Genomic DNA, 11,396 nt, shown 5'->3' with positions numbered 1-11,396 from the left:
ACAGAGAAACCCTGTCTCAAAAAACCAAAAAAAAAAAAATCCTTTTAAACATTTATTTATGGTGTGTATTGTATGCGTGCATGTGTGTATCATGTGTGTATATATGTGTGTGTATGCCCACACTCAGTGTGTGTCCATACCATGGCACATGTGATATTTAAATTGGGTACTAAAAGGCCTCCTCATGCCACTCAGAATTTGTGCCCACTGGGCCAGTATTTGCTGTGTGGTCAGAGGACAGCTTGTGGGAACGATGTCTCTCCATCCATCTTGTGGGCTTAAGGGGATTGAACTCCGATTGTCAGGCTTATGGAGTGCTTTTTATTGCCAAGTCATCTTGCTGGCCCCTTCGAAGCAGAAATTTTTTAAAGTGCAGGATATATGAGCTTTTGTTTAGTGTGCTCAAGGAGCTGGCTGCAGATGAGAGGCTGCCGGAAATGCCCCTCCTACCGCTGCCGCTGCTGAGATCTGAGGGAGTGCTGGGTGCCATGGAGGAGGTAATGGGATAGGGGGATGCAGGCAGACATGGAGACATAAAACACCGTCTAAGTGAAGGGCAATCGTATTTGAAGTAATTTGAAGATTGACAGGAAATTCATAAAAGGAATATGGAGTTCCATTTACAATGGTAAGGGATCGCCTCGTCCATGGCTTTCTGACCTCTGGGAGAACCATAGTTGCTGCTGGCATGGTTCCAAAACATGAAATGTAAAATGGAATTGGATAATCTCTCCTAAATCAATTTTGTGAGCCAAATGACCTACAGAGCGGTGTGATAAAGTGCAGGTGTACAGCGTGGAGAGCCATCTGCTGAATACATCACAACAATTGGGTTTCAAGATCGCCAAATGCTAACTTCTTTGGTTTCTGGAACCCAGTCTCTAGGTAACTGCCCCCGAGCTGTCCGTGCCTGTGTCTTTTTTGCTTTGGAGCACTGAGTTGAGGGTTGCTTCACTGGGGGGAGGAGTTCTCTGGCAAGTCTCCTATGAGCACTCAGCTTGTATGCACAGAGTGTGGATGACCTCGGGCTGCTTCCTGAAGGCGTGGCTCCTTCCTGGGTTTCCTATAATGTTGCTTTTTATACTTATCCTGGGAACACCGTTGAGCTCAGGGCTTACTCACCCTTGGGCGCCTAGCTGCTCACAGGTGAGCTAGACACGGAGGTTTAGAGTGGCTGGGATGAGCGTATCCCTCCAGGCCTGCTCACTGGGTCATGATTTAGCTCAGGCTGCTCTGACTTCAAAGCCCCTGTTTACTGGGAATGGCAGTTCTGAGAAGGTGAGAAGGGAGGCCTGACTGCTCATTCTCTGTGCTTCCTCCTGTGCGCACGAGCAATGCTGTCTAAAGGACTGGTGTTGGAGAGAGCCGACTGGTCCTGTGGGAAAGCATATTTAGGATCACCATGTGGGTGCTGTGTGTGTGGCAGGGTGGATTGCAGCATCTTGCCTCACCTCGGAGGTGAGTCATGTTCTGGTTACCCTGAAAGTGTCCTGATGCTTTTGGGACCACCTGATGGGGGGGAGGTATGCCTGGAGGGGTGCAGCGGGAATCGGATGGCTTTTAAAAGTCTTGTCCACATTAAGTGGGATGGACTTGGGATGTAGTGTTAACCAAGAAGTCAGAGAGTTTTGGACATTATAGGACTTTTGGAATCTGTTTCAGAACCTCCCATGTTCAGGAAATAAAGTGAAGGGATTATATGTAAAACAAATGTAAAACATAGCTTAACATGATATACACAGCGAAAGGAGTCAATGTCTCATTTAAGGAAGCAAGAAAAACCAGCCAGTGTAGCATGTGGAAGGGAGGATTTGGTACAGAAAAGGGTTAATCCCTTCCTGGCTCAGAACCACCCCAGAGGAGTACTGGCCAGGAGCTAATGCATATTGATGGGTGTGACTCACGTGGCTCTGGAAGCTTTTAGGCCCTGGCCCTGTTTCAAGACAGACCCAAGACGCCGCCTGATCTTTCTCTGGTAGGAAGAACCCTTTGTCCCTGTGGGGTTCTTTGACTACTCAGGGATGTGTTCATTGTTTAGAGAGCTCTGTTTGTGGAAGGGTGTGGCTGTGATACAGGTCCGGTGGACACATCTTCTTCAGTGTAGCTATAGGCAGAGGAACCCTGAGGATGAACTGTGGAACCTCAACCTGGGAACCATGACTTCAAAGACTGGCTCCCTTGCTTGCTATGAAACTTTTGGGCAAAGTATTTAGCCTTTTGGGCCTTAGTTCTCAAATCTGTGAAAAGGAAAGTGTAGTCCCACATCTGCCAAGCTGGTGCAAAGACCACAGCAGTGGACAGGGATACACCAAACGTGGCAGGTGCTCACCAACAGGGTCTTCATGAGACAGTGACTCTCTAATGTGCAGAGTTTTCATGTGTCCAAAATTATATTCCCCTTTTTTAATGAACATTCAGTGTCCTAAGTTGAATATTCAACATTGGAATTAAGGAATATTTTTGAGTTAGCAATAGTATGTTGCTTTGTGTCTCTTAGAACCATGCACACCCCATAACATATGGCAGGAATTCTGCTTCTTAAATGTACTACAAGCAGCACAGTACTTTCAACAGCAGCTTTGGGTTGTTTTACCACTTGGTTGCCCAAGTTCTAAACACATCTGTCTTTGCTCTGTCATCTGTGACAAATTTTCAGGATTTGAACTGCTGTGAAAAAATGGCATTTCCCTCTAGGAGTAGACAGTGACCTGAGTCATTTTCTTTAATGCTATTCTTCTTTTATTTAAAAATGTTTTATTCTAGAGTTTCAGGTTTCTAGAACTATTGTGCAAATTATACCCCACACTCAGCTGGTCATTTGTCATTGGCAAAACACTCTTGTCCTGGCCACCACCATCGCAGAGGCTCTGCTACTGTTGTCCAGGTTTCCTCAGTTTCCCTCTCTTGTCATTTTCTCTTCTGTAGTAGGGAGGCCACTAGTTAGTTCCTGGCTGCTCACACATACACACACTTTTTGTGGATGAGTGTTTTTGTCTGCATGTATGTCTGCACCACATGAGTGCAATGCCTACAGAGGCCTTAAGTTGGGTTCCTTGGAGCTATCGTAAGCCACCAAATGACTTCTGGGAGTAGAACCCAGGTCCCCTGGAAGAGCGGCAGCTCCCTTAGCTGCTGAGCTCTCTCTCCAGCTCTCATTCTCCTATTTTTGATGACATTGACCATTTTTCAGAATGTTCTTTACTGATACCTGCTGGGGTCCATTGTAAGTGGCCTGGGGTCCTGAGTGTTGGGAAACAAAGCCACACAGAAAAGGTCTGTATGTGCAGGGAACACCTGTAGAGAGGTGTGCCCACTTCATTCTCTACAGAGGATCTTTATGCATGCTTTGGAATTACCTTTGGAGATTTGTCTGTTCTCTCTTATTTATTGGTATGAAGTTGTCTATTTTATACTTTGGTTATACTTGTTTTATACTACTTTATTTTTCAAATTATTCCAACTTTGGACTTTTGAAGTTCTTTCAATTGACTTCTGTATCTTGTTACTATGCCCCCCCTCTCTGTTAAGAACTTTTTTCTTTCTAGGTTTTATGTTCTAGGTTCACTTTGTTTATTTCCTGCCCCTGTCCTGGGATCATCCACATTTCTAAGGATTTCTTATTTCTTTTTACCAGCAAACAGTATAAGAAATCAATACCAGGGTGTTGGATCTCCTTGCTCTACTGGGTTCTGTTGCTTTTGGTCCCTCTTACTTGACGGTTCCATGGAGGTATACATGTCTACCAGCTTCTAACTCTTGCCCTTTGTTGTGGATCATTGTGGCCTCCTTCTCTTGCTTCTGAGTAAGCCCTGCATCCAACAGTGAAGCATCTGGCCCCCACTGTCCACCAATCTGCGTCGTTCAGCGCAGTGGACATGTAGAGCAGTGTAGGGACTGTTAACCCCTGTTCCCTGAGATACAGCCTCACCAGCCAGAACACAATGCTTAGGAGAACTTTATTTCACCTTTGGCCTAAAGACTTGTTGTCATCTCCAGAATGAGATAGATGAGCACCTTTTCCCCACCCCGTCAGTGAGAAGTTTTACTATTTCTGTGGCAGTTAAGGCTGTGTTGTCAAATTCCACATCCTGTCTTGGGGTCCTCCAATGTTCTGGATTATTCCTGTACAACTCTCATGCAGTCAGGTTTATATTTAGTGCTGTAAAATGCTGTGGATTTTTCATAATTGCTTTGTATCTTTGTAGCTGTCATTACACATCACATAGGACAGCTTTACTGCCCTCAAAATTTCTTTTGCTCCCGTTATCCATCTCGCCTCTCAGCCACTGATAACTACTGATCTGTTTTCCAGCTTACTTTGCCTTTTCTAGAATTGCTGGAGTCAAACAAAATGTATCCTTTTCAAACTGACTTCTTTCACTGTGATACACATTTATTTATGAATCATCTGTGTCTTCATCGCTTGTCAGCTCATTTCTTCTTGATTGCAGACTGGGGTTCTATGAATGAACCCACTTGCTTGCCCATTCACCTACTGAAAGATGCCTTGGTTGCTTCAGCTTTTGACAGTGTAAATCAAACCAGTCTTAACGTTTGTATGTAGGTCTTTGTGAATGTAGGTTTTCCTCTCGTTTGGGGACACTGCAGGTAGCATAGGGTGAGGAGCTGTGGTCAGAGAGTGTTTAGTTGGTGGGAACTGTCCCGCTGTCTTTGTGGGTGTGGTTCCACCATTCTGCCTCACTTCCCTCCTGCACCCACATGCTGGTGAGAGTGTCCACATCTTTGGTGTTGCCGTGCTGTGCATTTTAGTTCTAGTATGTATGAGGTTATAGCTCATTGTTTCAGTGTGCGGGTTCTTGGCTTGGCTGGGTTTTAAGTGGTGAACCAGTTTTGAAAACTGATTTTCTTGGGCCTTTCTCTTCCCCCAGGTGACTTGCTTCTGAGCCTCCTACTGACAATGTAAACAGTGATCTGTGGTCAGTTAGCTTGATCTACTTTGGAGGTCTACGTTCTTACTGTAATTGTGATTATACATTTCTAGTGAGGTTACTCCTCCTGCATAATTTATAGCATGCTATTGAGCCTTTACAGTGACGTATACATATAGGTCAGGAGACTCTGCGGAGTGACGGTGTTATCTAGACTGTCAGTAGTTCTGTGGTCCCAGATTTCTGCATGCTACTATTGCTGTGACATTGTATTTGGTCTCCTTTGATCTTTCATAGAAAAGCCCAATTGGCTAGTGCTTTACTTTCCATAACTCTGGCATTGGATTGCAGCCTGCCTCCACAGCTTGCTGACCATGTGTCCCTATAGCTTGGTCTGTGCTCCATCCAAGCTTTCCTGAGCCCCTGACCTTGCTCTTGGTTTCTGCCCTTCAGAAGACTGCATGCCTAGCTCTGTCCACATGTCAGCAGCACCTTGTCTTCTGCATAGTTCTGCATTATCTCCGGGGAGGCCATGTTTGCTTTTGTGCCTTACGAGGGTGGAGGTTTCCACCTAACCCTTTATCAAAGCCGTCTATGAATCTGTCTCTCTCCTTACACTATGTGACTCCTTGAGAATGCACCTGCACCTCTACCTTCTTCTGGCTCTGCTGCCTGTCCGGAGGGTCCAGTCTGCATGGCTTAGCTGGGATTGTGTGGTGGGTAGGACTCTTGCCAGTGGCCCCGCCTCCCCAGCAGCATCCAGAAGGATGATAGTGAGGGGTGCTCAGTGAGCTGTGGCGTGTGACTCTCAGCTTCACTGGGGTTGTCTGTGGACATCAGCTCCATCCCTTTTGTCACAAGCAGATTCGTGTGCCAGGGATTCTGTTCGTAATCCATTCCAGCAGCTCCTCTCCAGACTTTTCCTCATGAGGAACTCTGTTGTGATTTGGTAATGCTGTGCTGGTTAATTTTCTTGGTGCTAAGATAAAGTAGTCTGACAACAGGGCTGGAGAGAGAGCTCAGTGGTTAAGAGCACTGGCTGCACTTCCTGAGAACCAGGGCTGGGGTCCCAGTGCCCACTTGGCTCCCTGCAATCACCTGTAATTCTGTCCTAGGGAATCTGTTACCCTCTTCTGGCTTCCATGAGCACAAGGCACATATGAAGTGTGCAGACATACACATGACATACACATGAGTAAAACATTCATGTGCACAAGAAAATACTTGGCAAAAACAATTTAAGGAAGAAAGAATTTCACAGTTCAAGAGAACAGTCTATCATGGTAGGGACTGTGGTGGTCATGGTGGTAGGAGCTTGAGGCCTTGCGTCTGCAGCCAGGAAGCAGAGGACGATAACACTGTGCTTAGCCATCTTGCTCCTTTTTTTGGTCCTATGGAGGACCAAAGTCCAAAGAATGGTGCTGTCCATTTTTAGGGTGAGTCTTCCCACCTCAATTAGCATACTCAAGATAATCCCAAGTGGACATGGTCAGAGGCTAACCTACTCAGGGTAATCCCAAGTGGACATGGTCAGAGGCTAACCCACTCAGGATAATCTCTCATAGATGTGCCTGGAGGTTTGTCTCCTAGGTGACTGTAGATTCTGTCAAGTTGGCAAACGGCACTACCCACTACAGTTGCTGTGATAAAAACACCACGATAAAGTAACTTCCTGATAGAAAGAGTTATTCTGGTTCATGGTTCATAATTTGTGATGGCTAATCTTGGTTGTCAGTTTCACACTCCTGGGAAGAGAGACCATGAGTTGAAGAAGTTCTTCCATCAAATTGGCCCTGTGGGCACACCTTTGGGATATTTCCTCCATTGGTAATTGATGTAGGAGGACCCAGCCAAATGTGGGTGGTACCGTCCCTTGGCAGGTGGGCCTGGGCTGTGTAAGAGGGTGTCCAAGCATGAGTCTGGGAGCAAGCCAGTCAGCAGCATTTCTCTGTGGGTTCTGCTTTAGGTCCTGCTTGAGCTCCCACCCTAATGTCCCTCAGTGATGGACTGTGACCTGGAAGTGTAAGCAAAGAAATCCTATCTTCTCCAAGTTGCTTTTGCTCAGTGTTTTATTGCATTAGCAGAAAGGAAAGTAGAGCACAGCCCATCATCACAGGGGAAGACATGGCACGGGTAGCTGCCTGGTGGCAGGAATATGCTGCTGGGATACCTCATAGCTAAGCAGACCAAGAAATAGGAGTAGGGCAGTTTGACTAGTAAGGCCTTTTCCTTCCTTAGAGTTTCACTTCCCATAGGTAGGCCTCGCCTCCTGATTCTACGTTTCCTCCAAATGCTCTTAGCTGGGGACCCCGTGTTCCAGCATGTATGCCTGTAGGTGTAAGTCTATAGCTTCATATCCAGGCTATAACTAGAACCAACTAGACCCCCGCCCCTTGCTTAGGGAGTCTGCTGCCTGATGGCTGGAATGTCACATGCACAGAGATGCTTGGTCAGAAGCTGCTTGCCTTTGCTTTGGTGACCAGGGAGATGCGAGTGTTCCCTGTAATGTGGCTGTCTGTGTACATGCTCCTCTGCCTGCTTCCTTTTCAAAGGTTTTTGTTCTTCAGCAGAAACACTTTTGTTTCCCACTCAGAAAGCTTTTGGCTCCTTTGAAGAAAGTTGTTAAAACAGACCACAGGGGCAGACATTCACCATAGCCCAGGCCTTCAACACTCATGGTCATCAGCATCACTGTCATCTGCATCTTCTTCCACTGGAAGGTCTTGGAGGCAGACGATGCTCATGGAGACAGTTTCTTCTGGAATATCCCCTAAAAGGCCAATTTGAGGCTGCTTTACAATAAACTTATTTTTTCTAAGTAGAAACACATGAAAGAGAAGATAAAGATATGGTACAGTAAGCATAGTCTATGGTCATTGTGAAATGCTATATACTGTGTACAGTATTTGTGCTGTACTTTTATGACTGGCAGTACTGGTTTGTTTATACCAGCATTGTGACACATGAACAAGCTGTGCGCTGTGGCAGTACAGTGGCTGCTATGCCTGCTACGCCGCTGGGAAACAGGATTGTTTCCTAGGCTGACCTTGAAGTCCTGGGCTCAAGCAATTCTCTCTTGACTCAGCTCTGTTATAATCTGCTAGGACTTCGGTGGTCAGTCACTGGCTGAAACATTGTTAGGTGGTATCTCACTGTATTAATACCTAAATCACAGAATATATAGAATGCTCACATATATATGTAATAACTAATGCTCATACGTAATGCATGTATATGTAATAACTAGAATGCTTACATATTTATGTAATAACTTTCTGTAATATTTATGTAGAAACTTCACAGAGAAGAATTGGTGGACTTGGAAGGAAAATTGATAAATATGCAATCATGTGAGCTACACTACTATTCCTTTTTTAGTAGTTTATAGATCACATCCACACACAAAGAAGTACTGAGGTTTTAAATGACCCATACCAGTTTCACTTATGTGGTCATTATACAATAACTGCAGCCAGTAGACAATGCTATGCCATTAGCGTGTGCTGAGGATCAAGGTCAGGCTCCCCCTGGTAAAGTGCTCTATCACTGAACTATCCTGGTTATAGAGATGAGTTTTCGATTCTGTAGCCCATGATGCCCTTGAAGTTGAAATCCTCTTGCTTCTGCCTCTGCCCCCAAGTACTGGGGTTATTTGGTCACTACCACTCCTGTGACACTCTTTACGTTTTGATTGTTAAACCTTGCATCTTGGGGGCTGGAGAGATGGCTCAGTGGTTAAGGGCACTGTCTGCTCTTCCAGAGGTCCTGAGTTCAATTCCCAGCAACCACATGGTGGTTCCAAACCATCTATAAAGAGATCTGGCACCCTCCTCTGGCGTGTGGAGGCAGAAAGTTGTATACATAATAAATAAATCTTTAAAAAAAAACCTTGCATCTTGGGTAAAAGTCACTTGGTCTTGCAGACCTATGAATTTCTGGATTTAATTTGCTGGTGTTCTGTTGTGATTTGTGTTTACGAGGTGTTTGTCTCGGGTTTCTGTGAGGTTTCCTACATGGTTTTGGTGTCAACTGTCGCCGGCCTCATAAAATGTGATAGAACGGAAGAGGACAACGACATGTCCTTTTCTCCTGTGTTCTCTGGAAGAATTGGTGAAGGACTGCTACCTCAGTTAGGGTTTCTGTCACTGTCTGATGAAACACCGCGGACAAAAACCAAGCTGGGGAGGAAAGGGTTTATTTGGCTTACACTTCCAGATCATAGTCCGTCACTGGAGAAAGTCGGAAGAGGAACTCAAGCAGGGCAGGAGCCTGGAGGCAGGAGCATGGAGGGGAGTTGCTTACTGGCCTGCTTTCTTACAGAACCCAGGACCACCAACCCAGGGATGGCACCACCCACATGGGCTGGGCCCTCACTTACTGATCACTAATTGAGAAAATGCCTTACAGCTAGATCTCAAGGAAGCATTTCTTCAACTGAGGTTTCTTCCTCTCTCTGACTTTTCAAGTTCACTCTCAGAACCAGCCGGTACAACTGGTGTTCATTCTTTTGAAAACCGTTGGCAGAATTTACAGAAAACCACCTGGGGAAAGTTTTTTCCTAATTCAATCTCTTGTCTCAAGTTTATATTTTCTAGAGTTTTTGTTTTTGTTTATAGGAATTTGTTAACTTCATCTAACTTTGATACAAATTATTCACTGTGTTAACCTTATTCTTTTGTCTTTGTAAGTTTAGTAGTAATGGCCTTTATTTCTTGATTTTAGTCCTCTTTTTGTTAGTTTAGGGATAGGCTTGTCAGTGCTTTTCAAGGAACCAACTTTTGATCTTATTTTCCTGTCCTTCCATTTATTTTTAATTCTAAAATTTTCTGTTCCTTATTATTGTATTTGGTTTAATTTTCTCTCCTTTTTTTTTAGTTTCTGGAGACACACGCTTCACTTACTGATTCGCAATTTTTCTTTGTCAAATGCAGGTGTTTTCGCTGTAGTGAAACCCTGCTCTGCCCTCTTGTTGCTGCTGCTGGCTCCCGACCTGAGCTCTTGCGGAAGCTGGGACTGGGATGAGAATAGGGTAAGTCAGAAATGCCACGACTGTGCTCTGCTTACTATGATCCAGTTGTTTTTCCTCGAACAAATAACTCTTGGATTCCTCCAGCCTTTTATTTCCAGAGTTCTTAAGCAGTTAATTGGGAAGACTTGCTTTGTTTACAGGGAAGAGAGAGTTCTGAAGGTGGCTATTGCTCTTCCATCCCCACTTGTGTAGTTTATGCTTAAGAATTATTAAAAAGAATGTGATTACTATAAGGTGTTTTATGGAAGTGGATTATACTGGCTTATAAATATCACAAAGAAATGAACTGTATAAAATTTGCCAGTCAGTTTTGGGAAAGAACAGCAGTGTAGAATCACTGATTACAATGTCAAACATTCCAAGAAGCAGAGGAAATGAAAACTGTGTCACTCTAGTGCAGAGTCCCCTTCTTTCAGAGCCACTATAAAGTCTGGAGGCAAGTTCCTCAAAAGAAAGCTTGTCTACAGAGAAGATGCGCTGGGTATCCGTGTCCAGGCGGGGTGTGGAGACCAGCAGTGCTCCAGCAGTGGCTATCTGGGTATTCACAAGTCTCTGCCCTGAGCTAGGTCAGTTGTCTCTTGTGTCTGGGCCTGTATTTGATGATGAGGAGAAAGGTTGTTTCTGCAGGGGAAAGCTCCTGGGTTTCTATACCTGAGGCAGGAAGCACCTAGAGTTGCTATTGCTTGGGGAGTTGAGATAACCCAGGAACTATGTGGCAAGAAAATCTGTACTCTTGAAACAAAGTATGAACAAATTTTTCCATTGTGAGTTCCTCAATCATGACACCACATCTGGGAGCTAACAGAGGGCCAAATTTCTAAGGTAAAGTTTACCACATGTTGAAACTGAAAGGCTAATAGACAGGACTGGTGACTTGTAGTCAAGCGACCAGAAGGCTCGGCACTTACGGTTTGGCAAACTAGTGATGAGAAATGACAAAGGGGTTTAATAACCGAGAGACTTTTGTTCTGGAACACTCACTACTGTTTGTTCTTTAAGACTCAGTAGGTTTTATACTAGTCTGCAATTTGTGTCCCTGTTAGTGAATATTCTCTTGAATACATTGGCCGTGAAAACATACCAATTTAAAATTTGTGTCACTGTTAGTGAATTAATCTCTTGAATACATTGGCAATGAAAGCATGCAAGAAATGTGGTCACCACAACATTTATGGCTGAATTTAGATCTTTGAAGATGCTGGCATAATCAGGTCCTAGCTATTCTTGTAGCGCCATGGGAGCCTCACTTGCTGCCTTTTGTATATAAGGATATAAGGATAATTTCAGTGACCCTGAAGTTCTGTCTTAGATCACTAGAGAGCAGACTGTACACATTAGACCAGCCAGCTGGTGAGCTAGACCACTTAGTTGCATATTCTCAGATGGTTTAGACCTTGAGTTCTATCTGATCTATGATTCAGAGTTGAAATGAATGATTCTTATGGTCTTGCGTGCTGGGATAACTCGCTTGGCCAGAG

General features: G+C 44.6%; 1 protein-coding gene across 10 annotated transcripts in view; it reads left to right on the top strand.

Moving 5' to 3' along the window:
• Pcbp3 (poly(rC) binding protein 3) overlaps positions 1 to 11,396 on the top strand; it is a 183,206-nt gene that overhangs the window by 52,497 nt on the left and 119,313 nt on the right. For all 10 annotated transcript variants that reach the window (XM_026785593.1, XM_026785592.1, XM_026785595.1 and 7 more), the window contains one exon: positions 9,821 to 9,918. The gene's annotated coding sequence lies outside the window, so the exon portion shown is untranslated. The remainder of the gene's footprint in view (positions 1 to 9,820; positions 9,919 to 11,396) is intronic.

The sequence above is a fragment of the Microtus ochrogaster genome, linkage group LG2 (genome assembly GCF_000317375.1).
Source record: "Microtus ochrogaster isolate Prairie Vole_2 linkage group LG2, MicOch1.0, whole genome shotgun sequence".
NCBI lineage: Eukaryota > Metazoa > Chordata > Mammalia > Rodentia > Cricetidae > Microtus > Microtus ochrogaster.
This window is presented reverse-complemented; position numbering and strand designations above follow the sequence as displayed.